We start from the raw sequence: 10,151 nt of genomic DNA, 5'->3' as shown, positions 1-10,151 counted from the left end.
AATTTGAAAAATCAAATGAATCAAAGAACTAAAGGTTATTCTCTAGATGATACATATCCGAAGAAATGTGAGTAATTTGGATAAAACAAGATTCACCGTAACATCGTACCTGTTGATTTTGGGTAATATATGAATGAGAATTTGTTAAAGTATGCTATCTACTACTGTACGTGTTAAAATTTTCCCTTAATAAAAATATTGTTTAAGAAATAATTTTGATATTTCCAAATTGATAGTAAGTTTTCTTTTGCTACTTATTTAAACATACTTTTTATACAGTGAGCAAAGAATATAATTTGTATGATTTCTGTTTGGAGAAATATATAGAATTTTTCCTTTACACACTTACATATACAGGTAGTTTATGGACAATATTTATCTCTAAGTGTGTTATTAAGTTGAATTTGTAGGTAAGTAGGGCCAATAACATATGGTTCTGATTTTGTTGTTGTTGTTAAGTTATGCCTACTCAGTTCCAACTCATAGCACCCCTGTATAGGGTTTCCTAGAAGAAGCTGGTGGGTTTGAATTACTTACCTTGTGCTTAGCAGTCCAGTGCTAATTCTACAGTGCCATACCAGAACGCTATGGTTCTTTTTTTAAACTTCTAATTGTGAACTGAGTGAAGCTATATAGCCAAGAGCATCAGTTTTACATTCAACAAATAATGCACTTTGTTTCATCTCAATGATTGCAATCCCCTCCATGGAACAACAATCATCCCACTTCCTCCCTGGGGCTCCTATTTCCATTCCAACCACCTTCCCATCCCTTCACCTCTGTCCTTAGGTACATGTTGATGCGCCCCCCCCCAGGCATATATAATAATTTACACCTCCAAAGGGCACATTCTGCAAGTCCGGCCTCCTGGCCTTCAGCTCTTAATCCCTCTCTTCTCATGAACCAGAGTCTTCTCATGAACCAGAGTCCTTAGCTGTTCCCTCTCTCCATGTCCCCATCTCAGCCTCAGTCTCTGGCATCACTGCTTCTCTGGATAAGGTCACACATTCTGCTTGAGCTCTTCTCCCTTGATGATCCTAGGGTCCTTTGTTTCTGGACTGTAAGATTAACCACTCCCCTGTTTTTGTTACAAAACTTCTACCTTTACAATTGTGACAGTCGCAATTACTCATGATAAAAATTATTCACTATTGAATCGTAAGAATCTTATCTCCATCTCTTTTAATCACTATGAGTAGGAACCTACTCAACAGCACTTAACAACAACAACAACATATAGATGTAAAAGCATAAAATGTAAACAAGAAGGATACATATACACCAGGGAAATAACCAGGGAGATAAAAGGGTTAGAGATCAAACTATGAGCAGTTAGAAGATTTAACTGTAAGTGGTCTACTTTTAGGCAAAAAAAAAAAAAAAAAAAAAAACCAGAAAAATATGATCAAATGTTAAATGACATTTATCCAGTGTATTGAGAATATGTACTTATGTGTATCTTTAAAATTTTTCTTTCTAAAGAAAGTAAACACATGTCTGGAGACTGAGTTAGTTGGGATGCTAATTGGTTGAGGGGATTGAGCAATTTTCTTAATTTCTTTCTGTCAGGGTCTCCTTTTCCTTCAAACCAGTAACACTGTTGTGAGGATTAAATAAACTAATACATTTGGCCAGTCCCTGGATCAGAGTAAGCACCTAATAAATATGAGGTATTATTTGTTGAGACCTGCATTGTGATTACATTATCAGTTCTGCTAAATTGTGTGCCTGAAAAAAAATGCTTATTCATTAGATATTGTTGTTGCTAATGCCATTGAGTCAGCTCTGACTCATAGTTACCCTGTATAGGGTTTCCAAGGAGTGGCTAGTGAACTTGAACCACCAAATTTATGGTTCAAACCAACTTGGCAGTCCAGTGCATTAATCCACAGCTCCATAGGGTTGTATATATGCCCATTAAATAAAGCTTGCTAATTGTGTTTAAATCTTTCACATTCTTTTTAATTTTTCATATATTTAATGTCTTAACAGAGAGACATGCTAAGATTGCCTACAATTATTGTGAATTTGTCACTTTCTCCTTATAATTCCAGTCTTTCATATATATGTATATATATATGTTTGAGGTTACATTTACAATAGTTATTTCTCTTTATTAAGTACTCTTTTAACATTTAGGTGTTTACCTTTTTAAATACCATCTAACTTTTTAGGGCTCTTTTGTGAGACTGATTTTACCATGGTTTCTCCAACTCAAAAAAAAAAAAAAATTGTTTTCATACTTTTAATTTCAAAGTTTTTAGTTCCTTAGTTTCAATGCCTTGTAGTCTTATAAAAGGCTTATGACTGGGTTTTGTCTTTTTTTTTTCTTTTCCCCAATCTGATCATCTCTGTGTTTTCATGTTAGTAGGTGCCCTCAAGTCAGTTTAGACTCCTAGCAGTACTTTTGCACAACAGATTAAAACACTGCCCGGTTTTATGTCATCTTAGGGCCTATTATTGCTGCCATTGTGACAGTCCATCTTGTTAAGGGTTGTTCTCTTGTTTTGTTGACCCACTACTTTGTTGTTGTTGTTGTTGTTAGGTGCCATCTAGTCGGTTCTGACTCATAGTAACCTTATGTACAACAGAATGAATGAAACGTTGTCTGGTTCTGTACCAATCTCACAATAACTGCTACTCTTGAGCTCATTGCTGCTGCCACCGTGCCCGTCCATCTCATTGGGGTCTTCCTCTTTTTTGCTAACCCTCCACTTTACTAAGCATGATGTCCTTTTCCAGGGAATGGTCCCTCCTGATAACATGTCTGAAGTAGGAAAGACGAAGTCTGGCCATACTGGTTTCTAAGGAGCATTCTGGCTGTACTTCTTCCAACGCAGATTGGTTTGTTCTTCTGGAAATCTATGGTACTTCTAATATTTTCTTCTGACACCATAACTCAAATGCATCAATTCTTCTATGATCTTTGTTATTCATTGTCCAGCTTTCACATGTATATGAAGCTACTGAAAATACCATGGCTTGAGTTAGCCATACCTTAGCCCTTAAACTGATACTTTTGCTCTTGAACACTTTAAAGAGGGCTGGTGCAGCAAATTTGCCTAATGCAGTACGTGGTTTGATTTTTTACTGCTGTTTCCATGAGTGCTGATGGTGGAACCAAGCAAAACGAAGTCTTTGACAACTTCAATCTTTCTCTATTTATCATGGATGCTATTTATTGGACCAGTGATGAGGATTTTTGTTTTCTTTACATTGAGGTGCAACCCATGCCAAAGGCTGTGGTCTTTGATCTTATCTTCATCAGTACATATTTTATCTTCACTTTCAGCTAGCATGATTGTATCTTCTGTATATTATAGAATGGTAATGAGTCTTCCTCCAATCCCAATGCCACATTCTTCTTCATGTAAATCAGCTTCTCAGATTATTTGCTCAGTAAATACGGTGAATATGTATGGTGAAAGAATACAACCCTGGCACACAGCTTTCCTGATCTTAAACCATTCAGTGATCCTTGTTCTGTTTGAATGACTACCTATTGGTCTATGTACAGGTTCGTCATGAGCACAACTAAGTGTTCCATAACTTACCATGATCCACACAGTTGAAAGCCTTTACATTGTTAAAAAAGCCTTTACATTTCAGTCAAGATATATCTGACATCAGCACTGATACCCCTTGTTCCACATCCTCATCTGAATCTGGCTTAAACCTCTAGCAGTTCTCTGTAATGTATGGTTGCAACCATTTTTGAATTATCTATAGCAAAATTTACTTGCATGTGATATTAATGTTATTGTTGGATGATTTCTGCATTCCATTGGGTTACCTCTCTTTTGAATGGGCACAAATATGAATCTCTTCCAAACAGTTGGACAGCAGCTGTCTTTCAGATTTCTTGGTATCAATGAGTAAGTGCCTACAGTGTTGCATCAGTTTGTTGAAATTTTTCAATTTGTATTCCATTAAGCATGATGTCATTCTCCAGGTACTGATTCTTCCTGATGATATGTTCAAAGTATAAGGCTTTACAAGTTTGTGGAAAATGGAATTGAAAGATAAAAGAATTTTCCCACAAACTTTATGAGGCCTCCTGGTATATGAGAGGAAGTCACCATTCTTGCTTCTAAGGAGTATTCTGGTTGAACTTCTCCCAACACAGATTTGTTTGTTCTTTTGACAGTCCACGGTACTTTTAATATTATTTGCCAACCCCATTATTTAATGGCATAAATTCTTCTTCTTTTTGCCTTATTTGTTGTCCAGATTTTACATGCATTTGAAGGAACTGAAAAAACCATGGCTTGGGTCAGGCCCACTAAAGTCCCCAAAGCAACATTCTTATTTTTCAACATTTTAAAGAGGTCTTTTACAGAAGATTTGCCCAATGCAATATGTCATTTGATTTCTTGACTGTTGCTTCCACTGGAATTGACTGTAAATTCAAGTAAAATTAAATCCTTGGTTTCTCCAATTTTTTCTCTGTTTACCGTGCTGCTGCTTATTGGTCCAGTTGTGAGGAATTTTGATTTCTTTATGTTGAGATGTAATCGATACTGAAGGGTGTAGTTTTTGATCTCCATCTGTAAGTACCTCAAATCCTCATCCCTTTCAGCAAGCAAGGTTGTATCAGCTGCATATCACAGACTGTTACTGAATCTTCTTTGAATCCTGATGCCCTATTTCTTCTTTATAAAATCCAGTTTCTTGAATTATTTGCTCAGCATACAGATAGAATAAGTATGGTGAAAGTCTACAATCCTGAAACACAACTTTCCAGATTTTAAACTATGCACTATTTCCTTGTTTATTTTGAATGAATGCTTCTTAGTTAATTTACAGGTTCCAGATGAGCATAATTAAGTGTTCTGGAATAGTCCCATTCTTTGCAATGTTATCCATAGTTTGTTATGATCCACATAGTCGATTGACTTTGCGTAGTCAATAAAACACAAGTAACCACCTTTCTGGTATTCTCTGCTTCCAGTCAAGATCCATCTAAGATTATCAATGATATCCTTCATTCTGTATCCTCTTCTGAATCCAACTTTAATTTCTGGTAGTTCCCTGTTGATGTACTGTTGCAACTGTTTTGTTTTGTTTTTTGAATTATCTTTAGCAAAATTTTGCTTGTGCATAATGTCACTATTATTTAATAATTTATGTATTCTGCTTGGATCTTTCTTTGAAAAAGGCACAAATATTTATCTCTTTCAATTGGTTGGCTGGGAACTATCTTCCAAGTTTCTTGGCATATATAGATGAGAACCTCCCACGCTGCATTCATTTCTTGAAACATTTCAATTGGTATTCCAGCAGTTTCTGGATCCTTGTTTTTTGCAAATGCAGCCAGTGCAGGTTATACTTCTTCCTTCAATACCATCAGTTCTTGATCATATGCTACTTCTTGAAATGGTTGAGTGTCAACCAGATCTTTTTGGTACAGTGATTCTATGTTCCATACATCTTCTTTTGATGTTTCCTACATCATTTAATATTTTGCCCATCTGTTAAGCACTGTCGAGTCAGTTCTGACTCATAGTGACCCTGCATAGGGTTTCTGAGGGGTGGCTGTTGAGCTTGAACTGCCAGCCTTGTGGTTAGTAATCTAGTGATTATCCTATAGAGACAGATAGTGAATGTTAAAATTTTAAAGTAAAACACTAAAAGAATATAAATGGCATTTTAACTTCCAGTTAGTCAAGGGAAATAAAAAAGAACAGAAAATACTTGAAATCCAACAGAAGGTTAAAAAATAAAGGAGAAGAGTGAACCAGAGAAAATAAAAGTACATGGAAATCACCCACAAACACAAAAAGATTATAGAAAATTGTGTACATATATCAGAAAGTGAAATAATTGTACTTGAACCTACCTACTGCAATGTTAAAATGATGACTTAAGAGAAGTGAGCAGAAGACTTCAAAGGTCAGCTAGAAAAAAATGTGCAATGACCTAGACCTTTCTTGGTATGTCGTGAAATATTACTATTCTTTGAGGTTGGCTTATATTCTATTAACTTCCCCCTCCCTCCCCTCCATTTAAAACAGTCTATTTTATCCTAAAATCTATCTGACCTTCTCACCACCTGGATCTCTGTTCCTATGTTTTTACTTTCTTTCACATTGTAATGGTTTTGATCATAAACTGACCTCCCAGATCCTCTGAATTAATTCCTGTAGTTTTGTTCTGTTCTGGACTTTTCCATCTGTCGATAGAATTCCAGGTGGTGCATCCACATATATCAATCTTTGTTGTCTCTTCTTGTTGGTTCTCCATCCAAAGAACTCCCTTTAGGATGTTTTGAAGCATAGGTTGAGTTTAGCAAAATCCCTTAGCTTCTGTTTATCCTGGAATGTTTTTATTACACCTTCATATTTGATTGGCAGCTTTGCTGAGTAGAGGATTCTTGGGTGGCAGTTTTTTTTTTTTTTTTCTTTCAGGGTTTTATATATGTCTCCCTGTTTCCTTCTTGCCTGCATGGTTTCTGCTGAGAGATCAGAGCTTAATCTGATTTGCTTGACATTGTAAATAACAATTCTCTTTTCCCTAGCTGCTTTCAGGATTCTCTCCTTGTCTTTGATTTTGGAGAGCTTGATTATGTCATGTCTTGGTGATTTTCTTTTGGGGTCTACCCTTTCTGGGGTTTGTTAAGCTTCTTGAATGCTTATCTTTCTGTTTTTCAGGATGTTAGGGAAATTTTCTTCCAGAATCTCTTCAACTATCTCCTCTGTGGACTTTTGTGATTCTTCCTGTTCCAGAATGCCAGTAATTCTTAAGTTATTCCTCTTCATGTTGTCCCATGTGACTGTTACATTTTCTTCAAAAATTTTTATCCTTTTTTTCTGCTTGCTCTTCTATCTTAGCACTATTGAGAGATTTGTCTTTCAGCTCACTTGTTCTGGCTTCCATCTCTTCAATTCTACTCTTTTGCCCTTTCAGTGTATTGTTCATTTCTGATATTTTATTATTAATCATTTGGACCTCTTTGTGCAGGTTTTGAATTGTTTGCAATGCTATATCTATCTTATTTGATTGTTCCTGCAGTGCTTTCCTGACTTCTTCCTTATTTTTCTCAACCCCTCTGTGGAGTGTTTGGCTGTATCTAAGTATCATTCTCCTGAATTCCTTCTCAGGCATTTCTAAAAGCCTTCCCTTCTTCCACTGTGAAGTCTAGGTCTATCTGCAGCTCATTTGTCTCTGTCACTCTATCTTGTTTCTTGACATGTGCCAATATGGCCAGCTGTTTCTTGGGCATCTTCAATAGTTAGGTGTGATTTCAGTAATTAAATGAATGTATGTTGATGCTTTATTATGATTTCTGATTGCCTCCAGGTAGATGTGATCAGGAGATGGGCTTCCCTTTTCACTTTTTTTAATTACACAACTCCAATTAATTGTCTCAGGTATTGGCTGTCTATCTGGTATATAGCAGCTGGTATTGGCTCTTGCCTGGATGGTGGAATTTTATACGGTGCGATTGTAACTTGACTATCTGACCGCAATTGCTGTTTCTTCTTGGGTCACACAGGGAGAGAAAAAGACCCCTGAAGATAAAACGAGGACCAAAAATTATAATCACTGAAAAAATCAAAATAAAAATCTGTAACAAAATATGAGCATGACTTTTAAAGTCCCTCTCTTGGCTTCTTGCCTTCAAGGCTATCTGAGAAATTTCAAGATGTCACTGTTGGTTCTTATGATGTAACTCAGGATTGAATTTTTGGCTTGTGTCCTTTTTAGTGTGTCTCTCTTCCACTTCACAACCCCTGTTCAGGTCTTTTTCCTAGTGATTAGCAGATCAGGGCCAGCTGTATCCATTTTGGATAGCCATTTGTTTTCAAGCCATCCCTTTCCCCTTCTTAGATTCTGCTGAGCAGATCTGTGTGCATGCGTAGTCGAACACTTTGGAGGTGGGTAGTGTCTACTCACTCAGGCACCCCCTCTAGTCACCAGGGTGGAGGTGTGCAGACAGTGAGAAACTAATGAACAGAGAGAGAGAGAGAGAGAAAAGGATGTCCACACCTTTTATCTCCAAGGATGGTGGTGGGAGCACTCATCTGATCCTTCACCATCTCCTTCACTGCCAGGATGGCTGCTCCAGGAGCAGCTGGGACCATCAAATCCAAAACCTCCAGTTTTCTTGCTTCTGCTACAAATTCCATTGGCTGTAAGCCTTCAAAATTTCTAAATATCCTCTATATGTAGTTCAGAGTTCTGGGACAGTCGCTTGAACTTGCTTCATCCGTGTTCAGTGTTATTGCTGGTGGAAGTCTGCACTGCACTTCTCCCTAATCTCCATTAAGCTCTACCTCCTAAGGAGCTCTGGTAGCCTAGTGCTTACGAATTGGGCTGCGAACTGCAAGGTCAGCAAATAGAAACTACCAGCTGTTCCGCAGGAGAAAAATGAGGCTTTATGCGCCTGTAAAGATTTACAGCCTCGGACACCCTGTACAGGGTCGCTATGAGTCGGAACTGACTCCACGGCACATAACCACCACCATTACCTATATATTGGACTTTTTAACTCAGTCTTCTAATTCTCTTATCTGCTTTTACATCTGTCCATCTCTGTATGTCTTTATGCTGCACTCTAAGAATTTCCTCAGACCAATCTTCTAGTTTGCTATGTCTTTTTTCAGCCCAATCTGCCAATTATTCTATCACTTGATTAAATGAAAATCTGCTCAACTGGCAGCTGGCAAATTGGGCCATGATGTTTCCAACCAAATAAAGACAATGTTTACAGAATAAAAGAAATGATCAGGTAAAGCCATTTCATGCCTGTGGCTGAAACAAAGCAGAAAAAAAGACACCCTGCAGTAACAAAAATGACTAAATATCCTAGTCTTTGACTAACATGAGTAACCTCTACTTATTTACTAGTGAGAACTCTAGCCCTGCTTTAATCCTTCGCTTTACAGATATATTTATTGAGATACTTACTAAGCAAGAGTTCCATGTCAGTCTAATTTTTAAGATAATATTTTTTAAAATTTTAAATATTATAATTTTTAAAAAATATATATTTTTAAAAATTGAACTTTAAAAATATCTCAGGTATTTGGGGATCATGTAAGTAGAAAAAATAAATATGAAAACTTTAAATACATGTATAAGAACCCCGGTGACATAGTGGTTGAATACTTGGCTGCTAATCAAAGAGTCAGGGGTTCAAAACCATTCCGTGGGAGAATGATGTGGCAGTCAGCTTCTGTAAAGGTTAAAACCCACCAAACCCATAGCCATGGAGTCTATCTTGACTATTAGTGATCCTTGTAGGTTAGAGTAGAACTGCTCCCTAGGGTTTCCAAGGCTGCAACCTTTATGGAAGTAGACAGCCTCTTCTATTTCCTGTGGCACTCGCTGGCTAGTGTGTCGGTTTGAACGACTGACCTTGCAGTCAGCAGCTCAGTGGGTAGCCTGGGAAACCCTATGGGGCAGTCCTACCATGTCCTGTGAAGCTAACAGTTGGAGTGAACTCCACAGGGTGGGTTTGGGATTTTGGTTTAACGGACTGTGACTTAGGTCTAGATAATAATTTTTCCAAACAACTATTTTTTCTGACTCTAAATCCAGTCTAAGACACATACACTTCCCTGTAAACTTCCTGTTTCTTGGTAGGAAGATTATTACCCTGACTCTAGTCTTTCATGGTGGCTGTAGCTCTTTGTGGGTCCTGGCATTTTATGTGTCTTACTTATAACTTTCAGCTTTATATGGTCCCAGGTCTCAAGTCCTGTTCTTGATGTTTGTGAAACTCAAACCCAGTGCTCCCCACTGTCGGTGCTCATGCTTTCGATTCTGGTTCTAGCCCTCCATGCCTTCCCTTTTGATATGTGCCTTTTATTGATGTATAACTTACATACAGAAAAGTACACAAAGTCTAAGCATACGTATAGTTTAACATCTCTTCACAAGTGAACATACCTGTGTAAACGAGTGCCCACTCACAAAAAAATCAAAACAGGACTCGAGATCTCCTCTTGCACTTTTCAGTCAGACTCCAACCCAGTCATTATTGTGCCTTCTAATGTTGCTGCTAAATACCCATCAGTTCTGACTCATAGCAACCCTGTATAGGGTTTCTGAGGAGCAGCTGGTGAGCTTGAAATGCTAACCTTGCAATTCACACCAACTTTGCAGTCCAGTGCATTAACCCATAGCACCACACTAGAACTCTTGAC

The sequence above is a fragment of the Chrysochloris asiatica genome, unplaced genomic scaffold, assembly GCF_000296735.1.
Source record: "Chrysochloris asiatica unplaced genomic scaffold, ChrAsi1.0 scaffold00020, whole genome shotgun sequence".
Taxonomy (NCBI): Eukaryota; Metazoa; Chordata; class Mammalia; order Afrosoricida; family Chrysochloridae; genus Chrysochloris; species Chrysochloris asiatica.
This window is presented reverse-complemented; position numbering follows the sequence as displayed.